This window comes from Anomaloglossus baeobatrachus, chromosome 2, assembly GCF_048569485.1.
Source record: "Anomaloglossus baeobatrachus isolate aAnoBae1 chromosome 2, aAnoBae1.hap1, whole genome shotgun sequence".
Lineage (NCBI taxonomy): Eukaryota > Metazoa > Chordata > Amphibia > Anura > Aromobatidae > Anomaloglossus > Anomaloglossus baeobatrachus.
This window is the reverse complement of record NC_134354.1, coordinates 144,985,055-145,001,497: the sequence shown is the minus strand read 5'-3', so window position 1 is coordinate 145,001,497 and position 16,443 is coordinate 144,985,055. Positions and strand designations below refer to the sequence as shown.

At 40.7% G+C, this 16,443-nt stretch overlaps 1 protein-coding gene across 4 annotated transcripts in view; it reads left to right on the top strand.

Annotated features, from left to right (window-relative positions):
- The window catches only part of CNKSR2 (connector enhancer of kinase suppressor of Ras 2), a 562,096-nt gene that overhangs the window by 133,608 nt on the left and 412,045 nt on the right, over positions 1-16,443 (top strand). The gene's annotated exons all lie outside the window — the stretch shown is intronic.

Sequence of the window (16,443 nt, the reverse complement as noted above, 5' to 3'; positions counted from 1 at the left end):
TAAATTAATATTTTATGTACTCTACAGTAATAAGCAAAAGTTTTATGTAGGTGTGAGAATTCCTTAAAAAGTAAATGTTAACAGTTTTTGACAATTAACAAAATGCAAAGTAAATTACAAAAAAGATATCTAAATCCAATCTAAATGTGTTACCACCCTTGGCTTTCAAACAGTCATCAGTTCTTCTCTGTACACTGGTACATAGGTCGTTCTAAACATCTTGGAGAACCAACCCCAGATCTTCTTTGGATGTAGTTTTGTGCAAATCTTTGCATTCATGTTATCCCAGACTGACTTAATGTTGAGATAAGGGCACTCTGATGTTATATAATTACTTCAATGACTCTTTGTTTTTATTTATGATGAAGATAGTTACATCCACTGTATGTCTGAGTACACTGTCCTGCTGCAGAAGAAACTTGTAGCCGATCAGATGCCTCCCTTATGGTCCTGCATGATGGACACATACGGTATCTGCCTGTATGTCTCAGCATTGAGAACACCAATTCTAGGTAAATCTTCAACTCAGTTTGCTAAAATACAAATACAAACTTACAAAGAACCTCCACTTTGCTTCACTGCTCCCTGCAACACTCATTATTATACTGCTCTCCAGCCATCTGTGAACAAACTGTCTTCTGCTACAGCCAAATATATAAAATTTTGACTCATTAATTTCGAGCTCTTGCTAAGTTTTTTTTTTTTTTTTTTTTCTTACTCTTGTTCTTTACCCTCAACAGAAACTACCCTCACTAAAGTCTAATAATCTTCTGTAGTGCCCCTGAAGCCATTAGGGTGCTACAAGGCTCTGCATCCCCACCAGGATGCAGGGCCTACCCCCTTAGGGACCCAGAACCCCAGTGCTGGTGCCAACAAAAACCCCAGGTAATCCCAGTTTTCCCCAACAATCTCCCATACAATGGTGCTTAGCTAGGGTGGGACCATGGATGGCCGCCTAGAGATGGAGCCACTAAAGTCCACTAGTTGACCAGGTGGGAGGGGCAGACTGTGGAGAGTAGTCAGTTGAGTGTTGACAGCAGGACTGTGAAGGTGGAAGAGAAGTGACACCCTGACTCGGGTTGACTGTGACCTGGTACCCAGGAGAGGTGGTTGCCGGTGGAGTACTGCCGGAACTACACACCAACTGGGTACAGGACCCTAGGACAGGAAAGGGCTTCAAGCCGACCTGTTAACACCTGCACAGCAAAGGGGACCATCCAGGACCTTGCTGACCCTAAAGAATCTGAAGACTCGGTAGCAAAGGGAGAGCTGGGAACTGGACCAGAGACTCCAACCTCACAGGGTTCATGCTACCGTGAGGCGGACAGAGGTGGACAAACCACAGACCGGGGACCCCCAGTGTTCCATACCATGGGGAACCACTTACCAGAGACAGGTGCAGGGAAGAAGGTACCATAGAATCAAGACTGGCACTGGGATGACTGGGACCTGGAGGCGAAACCAGCTAACACCTTAAGAACAGTGAGTAAACCAGTTGCACTGAATACCTGTTTGGACTCCTTCTTCCGACGTTCATAGCACCATACACCCGCTGGGGCAATACCTTACTTGCAGAGGGACTACCATACTAGCTGCTCATACCATCAGCCCCAGTGGAGACACTCTGCTGCAGCCGCTCCCTACACTTAGCCACAACACCGCAAGTGGTGTCATGAATAACTTTATTCCCAAATCCTCTGTAAATATCCCCATTACAAAAAGGGCCCAGGGCAGGGAATTGGATAATGGCCACCATCGTGACATCCCCAGGACGTGCACTGCCCGGAACAGAGTACCCCATATCCCTGGGTGCTACAACCCTAACTGCTAAATCTAATGGCCCCTGCTCCCTGCTGATTCTTCTGGATCTTTCTGTGGACCCCAGCTCCTCTTTGCTATTCTCCACACTATCGGCCTCAAGGTCACCGCTCTCCCTTGGTTCTCCTCCTATCTTTCTGACCACTCTTTCTGGTTTTTTTTCCTCTCCTCTTCCCTTTTACTATCTGGTTCCTCAAGGCTCAGTCCTTGGCTCCCTTCCTTTTCTAACTATATACTGTTCCTATTGGACAAGCCATCAGCAGATTTTGGTTTCCACTACCATCTATATGTTGTCTATTTGTTGATGACACCTAATTTTATAGACAGTCTCCTGTCATCACCCTCACATTGCTACAAATTGCCAGTGATTTTCTGTCCCGTCTTTAACATCATGTCCTCCAGCAATCTAAAAAGGAGTCTGTCAAAATCTGAACTCCTTGTGTTTCCCTCTATTTACTAACCTACCAAAGCCTGAAACTGCCATCTTTGCGTGTGGTTCTACTAACACTCTGAAGCAGCACACTCACTGTCTTGGGGTTATGTTGGTTTCAGATTTTTCATTTATTTACTGCATCTGATCACTTGATCGCTCATGTCACCAGCACCTCAAAATATCTCCAGGGTCCGACCTTCCCTTACATTTTGACTCTACCAAAATTTACTGTTGCTCTAATTCAATCTCACCTAGTCTACTGCAACTCTGTACTAATCATTTTACCTCTCAGAAAACTCTCCACTCTCGAATTCATCATGAATACAGCAGCCAGGATCATCTATCTGTCCAACCACTACAACATATCAAAGGTATGACCTTTTGGCCACAATTCTTACATTAAGACAACTTTTGGCCAGATTTCTCTGAACAGTATTTGGGTGTAGTTGGATTCCATTAGTTACTGCCAGTTGTGAGCTGATGGCACCACTGGACATCTTCCACTTTCAAAGGGAAGTAAGCATGATGTCTCTTTCATCTGCTGCACTAAGTTTCCTTTGGTAACTACTGCTTGTATGGTTCTTCACGTTGCCTATTTCTTGCTGTTTCTTCAAAAGCGATTGAACAGTACATTTTGAAAAAAGTCTGCTTTGAAATTTTTGCTTGAGAGAGGCGGTGCTGTATAATGATCTTGTGTCTTGTTCCTGTGTATGACCTTTTGCCATAGTAAACTACACTTAGAAGTGAAAGAAGAACAAGGAGTCTTAGGATGATATGGCTCCCTTACAGTCTTGATCTCTTCTTCATTGAGTTTATTGGGGATTACATGAAGAGCAGAAAGATTTGTAGAAGCTTTCATTCACATACAGTATCTGTGGTTAGTTCTCCAAAATGTTAGGAACAACCTCCTTGCCGAGTTTCTTTCCAAACTTTGTGTACTTAAAATTGATGCTGCTCTGAAGGCAAGAGAGGTCAAACCAAATCTCCACTGCCCAGTATGAAAGTGATACCTGAATTCACTGTGAATGATAATTAAGGGTAATGTCTATACATGTTCCCCCAGCTTCACGGACACATCAATTTTTAATTTTTTTTATTTTCATTTTTTTACCGACTGGGGTAATAAAATGTGCCCTTTTTTATTGAGGTATAAAAGGAGATTAACATCTTCTGGTTGACTATAATAGACCGTATCACCTACCTATGGGATATGTGATATAAGTCTGAAAGCTATGGGTTTTTCCCTAGGACCCCCACTGTCACAAGCCCTCTGGTTCTCTTTACTGCAAAACTGCTATACATCAATCTGCTCCTCTCCTCCTGCTCTATAACCTGCCGACAGAGGTTGATCTCCGGGATGTTGTTAGGAATTGGCTTGGCGGTCATGGTGACTAGTTGCTGAATTTCCTGGAAAGAAATAAAAATTAAAGCCATTTATCTTTGGCCGCGGTATTTAAAAACATAAGACTAAAGGGGGCTTTACACGCAACAACATCGCTAACGAGATGTCGTTGGGGTCACTGAATTTGTGACACACATCCGGCCTCGTTAGCGATGCCGTTGCGTGTGAAACGTACGATCGACCGCTAACTATCAAAATTACTCACCTAATCGTTGATCGTTGACACGTCGTTCTAATCCCAAATATCGTTGCTGTTGCAGGATGCAGATTGTTCGTCGTTTCTGAGGCAGCACACATGGCTACGTGTGACACCCCAGGAACGAGGAACAACACCTTACCTGTGTCCTCCGGCAAGGAGGTGGGCGTCACTTTCTTTCGGCTGCTCTCCGCCCCTCCGCTTCTATTGTATGGCTGCCGTGTGACGTCTCTGTGACGCCGCACGAATCGCCCCCTTAGAAATGAGGCGATTCGCCAACCACAGCGACGTCCGTGTGACTGGGATTAATGATGTTGTGCGCCACGGGCAGCGATTTGCCCGTGACGCACAACCGACGGGGGTGGGTGCTTTCACCAGCGACATCGCTAGCGATGTCGATGCTTGTAAAGCAGCCTTAAGGCACCAATCAGAAGCAAGGAAAGAAAAGTCTAACAACTACGGTTTGATCCAAATGACCAAAACAAAATCATGTAAGGTTGATGGTACCCTATTTAATGTAATCAACTTTTAGTTGTTAATTTTCTTTTCCACAAACCAAACTGTCATAATTTTTTTTTTTTTTTTTGATGGGGTATTTTATTTACTTATATACTGCCATTAATTCCATAGCGCTTTCCAGAAGTGATAATCACTGTCCCTATTGGAGTTCACAATATAAATTCCCTATCAATATTTCTTTGGAGTGTGGGAGGAAACCGGAGAACCTGGAGGAATCCCACACAAACACGGGGAGAACATACAAATTCCTTGCAGATGATGTCCTTGGTGGAATTTGAAACCAGGACCCCAGTGCTGCTAACTACTGAGCCAACGTTCTGCCCACTGTTCAGCACTAACCATTGAGCCACTATGATTCCCACTGTACAGTGCTAACTAATGAGCCACCGTGCTGCCCACTGTACAGTGCTAAGCACTGAACCACCGTGCTGCCCACTGTACAGTGCTAACCACTGAGACATCTTGCTGCCCACTGTACAGTGCTAACTACTGAGCCACCATGCTGCCCACTGTACTGTGCTAACCACTGAGACATCTTGCTGCCCACTGTACAGTGCTAACCACTGAGACATCTTGCTGCCCACTGTACAGTGCTAACCACTGAGCGATTGTTCTACAACAGATCTTCCAATGTTTACTTTTAATGTTGGTATTTTTTTTTTCTTCTAATCAGTTACCCAGAACAATCCTATAGCTTAGTGAATAAAAATCTCGGTTCTATATCTTTTCTTGTATACGGAGTACCTAGAGTAAATATTTCATACAGAAATTCAGCGATGCTTCCTAATGAATGTGTGTGTGATTATATAGTGCATAGTACTCCGGGACTGCTCAGTTATATACTGTAACATAGTGATAGATTGTGAGTGTATCTTAAGGGAACCTAGATAATTTACAAGTGAGGTGTGTAATTCATCACAAGTCTCGGCTCTTTGGTCAGACTGATTCCTGAAGCTGAGATTCTTCATCATTTACAGATCCACAATAGAGTTTCCTCCACCTCAGTGTTATATGTGACAGGTGATGTTAGAGAGGTCTGATACTGTTTCACCTCTTCTTTCTATCCTAAATGGATTTTGTAATCTAAACTCCAGCTATTCTCTTTCTTTTCCAGTAAGACTATTTCATACTTAAAATGTCAACATTTTCTTCTTGTGTAGCAATTACTTAGAGCGAGATATTCACCAGACTGACAGTGTACCCAGGTTACTATAACCTGTTCTGTATGCTGATGAGCATGACCCAAGACATTTACAGATGCTTGTCTTCTAACAATTAGACGTGGTGAGATTTTTTTGGGTGAGAACATTATACTTTGTATTTGCTTAGTGTCTTATAGAATAATAGACACCATTGTTCGTTTTACGGGAGATTTATTAATATGGCTAGTCTTTACCTATACTGACAATGTTCCATTTTATTGAAATACTTCATATTTGTGTGTATATGTGCATATAATGTGTATGTGGAAATATACTTTTCTCCGGCTGCTGTCTCTTGGTTCTGCTACTCTTCTTAGTGAAGTATTCTGCCGAATCTGAGTCATACTACCTTCAACATGACCAGGGAGTGGTATTATGGTATTAGCTGGTTATAGGCAGAATTAGTGTATATTAGTAGAACTATCTAGATAGATAGATAGATATCTATCTATCTATCTATGTCTCCTATATTTTGGTAGTCCATTCTTTTCCCCTAGGGTATTAGTAATATTGTGAGGAATATGACATTCATACATGTCAGTCAACAGCCTCTTTTTTTTCATTTTTTCATTTACACACTCCCTACCCTGCAGCAAGGAGAAATCACCCAGATATGGTCACCAAATGGCAGATGACAGAATCCAATTAAGACTAAGCGAGAAGCTCTAATCAGCGCAAACCCCCCCTTGCTGACAAGGTAATTCAGCTAGAGAATGGGGCGGGCAACTGCAAGATTCAGGACAAGCTTCAAACAGATTCTGTAGTGAGCATGGCTCCGTGGTAAAAGTTACATTATTGGGGAGTGCTTCGCTCCCACAAATAGGGCAGGCATGCTTCCTGACGGCGAGACACATGTCACACATATTTTCCTTTAAATTGTGGGACGTGTGTATCAGTCCATTATTAACAACTTGCTGAGAGATGCCAACAGACACCTCATGTTTCCTATCCATGGATATATAAAATCATAACTATATAAAATATGATGGTCAAATCTTCCACATGGGACACTCAGAGGCAGAGATATAGGGAAACTGTGAATTCATAACTTTCTGGAAACTGAAGGCGCAACCCATGCCCATCCCGGTCTTAGGTTACAAAGGTGGTGAGGTACATAGATTCATAAAAATGAGAGCAGACATTTTGAGGGAGTAATTTCTCTGAGAGGTCGTGTCATGTCACGTGTGGGGAAAGTTCCATGGAAACTAGTGGCTCCACAGTGCCTCCCTTTTGTTGAGCCAATACCAGGCCTAATCATAAGGAACAAGGTCAGTGAACCATTTGTGGATCTACTTACAGCCATAACTTACTAGTAACTGTATTTCTGACATCTGTAAATCCTATCTTTTATATAGTGTATTATCTAGTGCGCCTTTAAGGCGATTTAATATATAATTTATCCTTGGGCTATTGTTTTTTATCTCGATTCCCGAATCCCATGTCTGTGAGCTCGATTTAACATTACATGATACCTGGGCTGGTTTCTGGCCCAATATAGTCTTGTTAATGTACAGGTTTATATCTAACAAGGATCTGGTGGCAGACTACTGTACAGGAGTGGCAAAATGCTGTTTTACTAGTTCTAGTGAAAAGGTTCTGGCGGCCGTTGGGGTTGTGAGAGAGCTGGGTGCTGCTCTGTCTCCCTCCCGGTGCCTCCCTGTGCCTGTGTTGACCTGAGTTGTCAGTGTCGCACTATGCCAAGTGCTTCACACGTACCCCTTGGGGGTGCGGAACGTCGCGTGTTGGCAGAAGTGATGGGTCGAATTGCGTGACTCCAACATATTAGAGACATCAGGGTGGGGCTGCAAGGTGCGGTTTCATCACAGACTGACAGGTCAACGAATGAGTGGAGGGACTTCTGTGCGAACCACCCCAGCTCAGTTTGTGACATATGGTGGGATACCTGCGGGACCCCCCGACTGGTTCGTGACATAATTGGTGGCAGCGGTGGGACATCTCTGAGACCCCCCCCGGGTGTTCATCACAGTCAATATAGCCATATCAGGGCTTGTTGTTTTGTGGGACCAGTCATAATTTTGAATGAAACCATTTACCGTATTGTTCGCTTTATAAGACGCACTTTTGGTCCCCCAAATTTTGGGGGAAAGTAGGGGGTGCGTCTTATGAACCGAATATATGGATTATATACTGCAGGGTCCAGGGGAGGTTGGGGCCGCTTTGGAGCGGTGCTGGGGGGGGCTGGTGGAGGCTGGTATAGGCTTGTGAAGCTGCGGGCGGCAGCGTTTGATCTCCTGCACCCGCTTATATAATATGCACAGCCGCTGTCCACCACCGTGGTGCTGAAACTGCACCGCGGCGATTTGCTGGGGGAGCTGCGCATATTATATCTGCTTGTGCTTCCCTTTGATCACACATGCCCCAATGAGTTAGCTATGGGCCCCATGCTGCTACACATAGTAAAATAATAAACTCTTTACTCACCTCCTCCAGCGTCTTTGCCCAGTCTCTCTCCTGCCGCTATGATCAGGCACGCAGAGATAACACACTGCTGTGCCGATCACATGACCATGACTGTGAACCAGGAAATGCAGGAGGCCGAAGCTCAACCCCGAGGAGGGGTACCCGAGGGAGCACAGCGCTGGAGAAGGTAAGGAAAGAGTTTATTTTACTAAAAGCAGCAGCATGGGGCAGCGTGTGTGCCAGCCACAGGGGGCAGCGTGTGTGCCAGCCACAGGGGGCAGCGTGTGTGCCTGCCACAGGGGGCCAATGTGTTCCAGCCACAGGGGGCCAGTGTGTGCCAGCTATAGCGGACGTGTGCCAGCCATAGGGGACGTGTGCCAGCACAAGGGGGCTATATTCAATATAAGGTGGCCATATCCAGATTAAGGGGGCTAATTTTAGGATAGGGGGCAATGAGGGACATATACTCTATATGATTTGTTAGACAGACACTGGCATTATAAGACGGACCCCATTTATTAAAAAAAATTCTCTATTCCTTCACCAAATTTGGGGGTGCGTCTTATAATCCGGTGCATCTGATAAAGCGAAAAATACGGTAATCTGTCACATATATTGAAAACGGGAAAAAAATCCAAGTGCAGTGAAATTGCAAAGAGTGCAATAACACATGCTTTTGGGGTTTGTTTTATTTACCATGTTCACAATGTGGTAACACTAACCTGGCATGATTCCCCAGGTCATTACAAGTTCATAGATACGAAAAAGGTATATTTTTGTTTTTAACTGGTGAAAAACAAATCACACATTATGTAAAGGAAAAAAAAAAAGAATCGAGCGTTTATCGCCATTTTCTGAGACCCGTAGCGTTCTCATTTTTTTGGGGGGGATCTGGGGCTCAGTGATGGTTTTATTTTTTGTGTCCTGAGCTGATATTTTTAATTATACCATTTTGGGGTAGATGTGATGTTTGAATGCCTGTTACTGCATTTTATTGCAATGTTGCGGAGACCAAAAAAACATTCTGGCTTTTTTTTTTTTTCTTGTTACGCTCTTTACAGATCAGATACTGATTATTTTATTTTACGCACCAAAGTCAGTTACTGCAATCAGAAGTGCATTGGGGAAGTAGAGGGAAGGAGAGTAGAATTGTTTATTTTTTTTTTGTGTGTTAAAAAAGCGTCATAATGGGATACATACAGTATATACCAGTGGAAAACATGGAGGAAAATAGGACTTTGTGTGCCGACAATATGTATCAGCATAATTAATATCACCCAATACCAATAGTTGCATATAAAAAATTCCTTTTTATTAAATATAGGGAATGGGGATGACAATTCAAAATACAGTACAACAATTCATAAGAGGTGCAGGAACCGAGGACTAGGGAAAATGGGCACAAAAGCCCTACTAAATCATTGGAGTAGTAGACCTGTAGATAACTAGCCTGAAATTAACAAAATATAGTAAATGCTGACAGGTCAGAAGAGTTGAGTCAAGCAGGGTAGTTTAACAGGCGGTTAATTGTAGTCGAAAAGGACCAAGATAACATTAATATAAGGATATAAATGAACCCACACATGGGTCACAACAATCCATCTGTGTGGTTGGAAAGGTAAGTCCAAAGAAAAAAAATTAACTTACCCAGTCGACTGGCACCACTCCACTTTCCTCTCCCCCTTATGAAGCTTTTGTTGCGAGACGCGTAGGAGTACACTCCTATTCCAACTGACGCGACCTCTCATGGGTAAGTTCATTGTTTTTCTTTGGACTTACCTTTCCAACCACACAGATGGATTGTTGTGACCCATGTGTTGGTTCATTTATATCCTTATATTAATGTTATCTTGGTCCTTTTCGACTACAATTAACCCCCTGTTAAACTACCCTGCTTGACTCAACTCTTCTGACCTGTCAGCATTTACTATATTTTGTTAATTGCAGGCTAGTTATCTACAGGTCTACTACTCTATTGATTTAGTAGGGTTTTTGTGCCCATTTTCCCTAGTCCTCGGTTCCTGCACCTCATATGAATTGTTGTACTGTATCTTGAATTGTCATCCCCATTTCCTATATTTAATAAAAAGGAATTTTGTATATGCAACTATTGGTATTGGGTGATATTAATTATGCTGATACATATTGTCGGCACACAAAGTCCCATTTTCCTCAATGTTTTCCTCTTGACTATAAGAACGTGCTGGAGCGGCCTTGAGATAGCCGCAGCAGTGGTTCCACGAGTGCGGTTTTCTTTTTTGATACAGTATATACCAGTGTGGGCCAATGATGGGAACATATATACCAGGATGAAGGACATATATACCAGGAGGGTCCCAGAATGGGAATAGTCTATATCAGAATGGTGGACATATATGCCAGGATGGGCCCAGGATGTAGACATATATACAAGGGTGGGCCCTGGATTAAAACATATATACCAGGATGGGCCTATAATGAGGATATTGATACCAGGATGAGCATGGTCTATACCAGGATTGGGGACAATATATACTACGATGGGCCCATGATGTGAGACATATATACCAGGAAGGGCCCAGGATGAGGACATATGTCATATTTCTGTATATAGAACAAGAGATTAGACTATTGTAGGATCAAGTGCCCTAAGGGCACTTGAACCTACATAAAGTAGAAAGTAAATGTTTTAAAAATATAAAAAAATATAAAAGCTGAAATCACCCCCCTTTTACCACATTAAAAATTAAGAAATATAAATAAATAATACAAATATATGGTATTGCTGCGCTCGTAAAAGTCCAATCTATAAATATTTAAAACAAATTTAAACTGATTGGTTAACAAGAAACAAATTCATGCCAAATTATAGTTTTTCAGCTTCCACGGCTACAGAAAAAATGTAACAGGTGATCAAAACATTGTATATATCTAAACGTAATGGCAATTAAAACATCAGCTTGGGGTCGAAAAAACAAACCCTGATACAGCCCCAGATCCCAAAAATTGAAAATGTTATGGTTCTTGGAAAGTCATTAGAGAAGCAAGATTTTTTTTTTTTTCAAATTTCTGAATATTTTTTTCACCACTTAAATAAAACAAAAACTATACATATTTGATATCTAAGGACCTGGAGAATCATTCTGCCAGTTTTGCGGTAAAATAAATTGCAAATTTTCATTTTTATTTTTTTGCTATTTCGCTACACTTGGAAGCTTCTTCCTGCTTACCATTGCATCATATGATAAAATGGATGGCGCTATTCAAAAATACAACTCATTCCGCAAAAATCTAGCTTTCACGTGACTATATTGGGGGAAAAATAAAAAAAAGTTATGATTTTTGGAATAAGTGGAGATAAAAACTAAAAATAAAAACAAAAAAGTTACTGATCCTTAAGGGGTTATTCCCAGACAATACCTTCTCGGTTCATCTCTGTTTGTATGTATTCTGTTATTCTGTTTTACATTCCTTATTGCCCTGAACAAATGTTTAATCCATTTGTTTGTTCTTTGATTTAGAAAAAAAAAAGATCTGTGCCTTATTTATTTCTTACAAAGTTTTTCTTGATCAGTGCATAACCAGTATTGATTAAAAGCCGTGTGGGTGTGCAGAAAATGAATCCCACGCTGTTAAAAAATGAACGATTTGGCTCAGGAAATTGACTTCATCAAGGCTCGGAGACTCGGATTACATAAGAGATGTTTCAATACCTCTAAAATAATATTTTAGCCTATAAAGACGATCGTTATGTACATACATTTTTAATAACTCGGCTATTCAGAAGGGTCTGATTAAAGCTTGGTGTTCTCTTGTTTAAGCAAGAATCTGAGCCCATTTTTCTAAACATATTAAAGACATTCATCTTGTAATGCATTAGCATTAGTAATCAAAGGCTAGGCTTTTGGGTACTTTTAGCCAATATCTTTCATGTTGCTTAGCTTTGTAATATCAGATTCTGTAGCTGCATTTCCAGAGGTGCCAGGGTAAGATAAAAAGGCTATAAAGTACCTCAACTGAAGGAAAAAGAAAAGAAGACTTAGGAAATGCAAGCGGAGCTAATTTTTTTGCCTATGATTTCATAATATAATGGTTATGGGGTTTTTTCATAGCCTTAAAATCCCCCAGGCTGGATAGGGTAATAGTGTTTATTTTTAAATTCACTGTGTATATGCACATTGTAATTGACATAATGCCTTGTACGATATTACTGTGAGGTTGCTGAATTCAAAGAAAGAAAATGTAAAGAGCCTGATATTCTCTGAATCTTTGTAGAAAAAAAAAAAGACAGCACTGCAACATAAGTTGTACCCAAGTAGTTAAACATCCATAGGGGTGGTTGTGATGTCAGACTCCAGTCCACTGCCCCACAATATATCCAAAGATCCATAGTGGTGGTCGTGGTGTCAGCCTCCAGTCCACTGCCCCACAATATATCCAAAGATCCATAGTGGTGGTTGTGGTGTCAGCCTCCAGTCCACTGCCCCACAATATATCCAAAGATCCATAGTGGTGGTTGTGGTGTCAGCCTCCAGTCCACTGTCCCACAATATATCCAAAGATCCATAGTGGTGGTTGTGGTGTCAGCCTCCAGTCCACTGCCCCACAATATATCCAAAGATCCATAGTGGTGGTTGTGGTGTCAGCCTCCAGTCCACTGCCCACAATGTACCCAAAGATCCATAGTGCTGATCATGGTGTCATTCTCCATTCTACTGCCCCACATTACATCCAAAGATCTATAGTGGTGGTCATGGTGTCAGCCTCCAGTCTACTGCCCCACAATGTACTCAAAGATCCATAGTGGGGGTCATGGTGTCCACCTCCAGTTCACTACCACACAATATATCCAAAGATCCATAGTGGTGGTCGTGGTGTCAGCCCACAGTCCAGTGTCCCATAATACATCCAAAGAATTATGGTGGTGGTCATTGTGTCAGTCTATAGTCCACTCTCCCACAATATATCCAAAGACAAAGCCTCATGTGGAGTCAAAATATAACTGTTAGAATTGTTCTCAGTGAGAGAAACTAAATTATAATCTTGCAGTTCTGATACAATCTAACATTTTTCAACTGGCTAACACAGTACTAAAACTTTTTTTCTTTAAACTAAAAAAATTTATTTGAACACCCATATAACTTTTTGTTTTCTATTACATTTGCTACAGTGCTACCGTCTCCTTTTCTTTGGTTTCTCCAATTCCTTGTTCTGACTTTCTACCAATCACAGGATTCAGCAAATTAATTTATTTTTTTCTCAATAATCCGTTTTAAGACCTGACATCTGTTTGTTAGAGATGAGCGAACAGAAACCGTAAAGTATGGTGTTCATACTGAACACAGACATAACAAAAAAATCAGTGTTAGAGTTCAGACTTTGGGTAGTTTATGCAAACCGCTCGAGCGAGCATTGCTCGGTGCGTATTCCAGTGCAAGCCACTTACAGAGTTTGAATGGCTCTCACTGGCGGTAACAACAGCATTATTGGATTGAAAAACAAACTCTCCCTCCTCAGGAAGTGATCTGTTAATGGCTGGCTGTATGTGGGCGGAGACCCGAACTGCCCAATTATTGACTCCAAGTAGCTTTAAGGTCCAGTCCGGGTCCAGAACTGAATTTTATCTAAAGTCCGGCTGAACCCGCCAAACCCGAACTTCAACGGGTCTGCTGTCCTCTAATCTTTGCATTAGCATGGGAGTATGAGGCCTTGCTTCATGCAGAGAAGTTGTTTTCTTTGTACTATTACTTTACACAGTTTGTTAGATCCAGAGGCACTAGGGCTTTTAAATTCCTTCTGGACATCCAACATACAGCTGGGTAGGGGAGTATGGAGTGAGTTCAGAGGCTGAGCCCACTCCACACACTGTGGTTGCTGACAGTCAGCACCTGCTACTAACTGCTGCGACTGTTCTCTTCTATTTAACTCCTTAAATGCCAGTAATTGACTGCAATTCCTGAGTGACAATGGGTAGCCGTGGTAGCCAGCAGCATGTTGAAGATCCTTGTCACTGCTAGCTTGGCACTCCTATAAAATCAGACCATAAGAGATTGTGATTTGTCCTATCTACCGTGGGTTCAAAATTCCATTGGAAACTAAAGAGTAATGTGAAAAATTGGGGGAAAAATGTTAAAAAAAAATTAAACTAAATTTTTTGTTTAAGTAACTTGCACCTTAGTGTGTGTGTGTGTGTGTGTGTGTGTGTGTGTGTGTGTGTGTGTGTGTGTGTGTGTGTGTGTGTGTGTAGATATAATATATATATTATATATTATATTATATTATTATATACACACACACACACATAGCTCTGGCAAAAATTAGACCACTTCCAAATTTGCAGTTTTTCTGATCTTTCTCTTTAAAGGTAGATTTTTGAGTAAAATGTAAATTGTTTTATTATTCTATAAAATACTGAAAACATGTCTCCGAATTTCCAAGCAAACAATTTTGTAATTATTTTCTGAAAATGAGAAATGGTCAAAATTCAAAATAACAAAAAAATGCATTGCTTTCAGTTCTCAAATAATGCAAAGAAAACAAGTTCATAATCATTTAGAAACAAAAATACTAATGTTTTAACTCTCATGAAGAGTTCAGAGATCAATATTTTCTGGAATAACCATGATTTTTAATCACAGCTTTCATGCGTCGCATGCATGCTTTCCACCAGTCTTTCACACTTTTGAGTGATCTTATGCCAGAGGTTTTCAATGGTGTTCAGGTCTGGAGATTGGGCTGGCCATGACAGAGTTTTGATGTGGTAGTCCTTCATCCACAGATTGATTGACCTAAGCTGTGTGGCATGCGCATTGTCCTGCTGGAAAAAAAAAAAGTTTTAAACATTAGTATTGTTGTTTCTAAATGATTATGAACTTATTTTCTTTGCATTATTTGAGGTCTGAAAGCAATGCATTGTTTTATTATTTTGACCATTTCTCATTTTCAGAAAATAAATACTAAAATTATTGCTTGGAAATTCAGACATGTTGTCAGTAGTTTATAGAATAAAAAAAACTATTTACATTTTACTCAAATATTCTTATAAAGAGAAAAATCAGAAAAACTGAAAATTTGGAAATGGTTTGCCAGAGCTGTGTGTGTATATACACTTTAAGGCGTAAGGTAATTAAACAAAAAAAGTTTAATTTGAATATTTTTTTTTTTTTTACATTCCCCCCCCCCCCCCCAAGTTTTCACATTATTCTATAGTTTCCAATGGAATCTTGAACCCACAGTAGATAGAACAAATCACAAAGTTGCCATGTAGTTTATAGAATAAAAGAAAAAATTACATTTTACTCAAAAATATACCGATAAAGAGGAAAATCAGAAAAACTGAAAATTTGGAAGTGGTCTCTTAATTTTTCACAGCTGTTTATATAGTCAACACTTATGGTTACAGCACTGTCCTTTAAAAATATAATTGAATTTATGTTTTTGATCACTTTTAATCTGTTGGAGAAAATGAAATATTCAGCTATTTTCTGAGACTCATAACCTTTTCTTTTTACAATTGTCTGAATTTCTTCTTAGCACCTAAAACAAAAATAACCTATACAAGTTAGATATTGCTGCATTCTTACTGACCTGGAAATCATGTCAGGTCATTTTCAATGCACAATGAATGCCATAAAAACTAAACATAAACATGATGGCAAATTTGTATTTTTTTTTTTTTTTTAATCACACGTTTTTTTTTCCCTCATGTTCTAGTTATATAACTATAATATATAATATCATTATATGGTTAAATTAAATGGTGTCATTAAAATAAATACAAACAAGGTCAATACAATGGTGCAGGACTACAAGCAAGCTAAAGTGCCTAGTGCCAGAAGTCCATAGAGAAGGAGTCATGTCTCCAGTGCGATATGTATACAAATGGTGAAGTCAGGTAGATCTAACTACTCTAAAGCAAAATAAATGCAGATGATATTTAGTACACTCACCCATAGTAATCTGTCAGTATATGGCACTGCTATGACCTCTACGCGCGTTTCGCGGGAGGTGACAGCGCGTAGAGGTCAGCATAATGTAGGGGTAAAGACCCCTGACTCAGTGGTGTCTCTTACTGGGGTGCTTTGTCATTTTGGTAAAATCACTGTCATCTCTATCAGTTTTCTGAATGCAGAGTGCTGTATAACCCCACCCACACCACTGATTAACAGCTTTTTAGATACACTGTGCATAGGCAGAAAGCTGCCAATAAATGATGGCAGTAGGATTATATAAAGCTCATGAATGTGTAGGACTACATGGCAGCAGGTTTACCAGTTCTCTAGTGAAAATCTCCTGCTTTATAAAACAGTAATTTTTTCATAATTACAGCAAACAGCCCAGTAAGTGAGACATCACTGGAATCAGGATCTCTGCCCCTACAATATGCTGCTCTCAGATTATGTGGCAAAAACCTGGTGACCGATGACCTTTAACTAGTTAATATTTTATGTCCGCGTACAAAAGTATTGTAAAA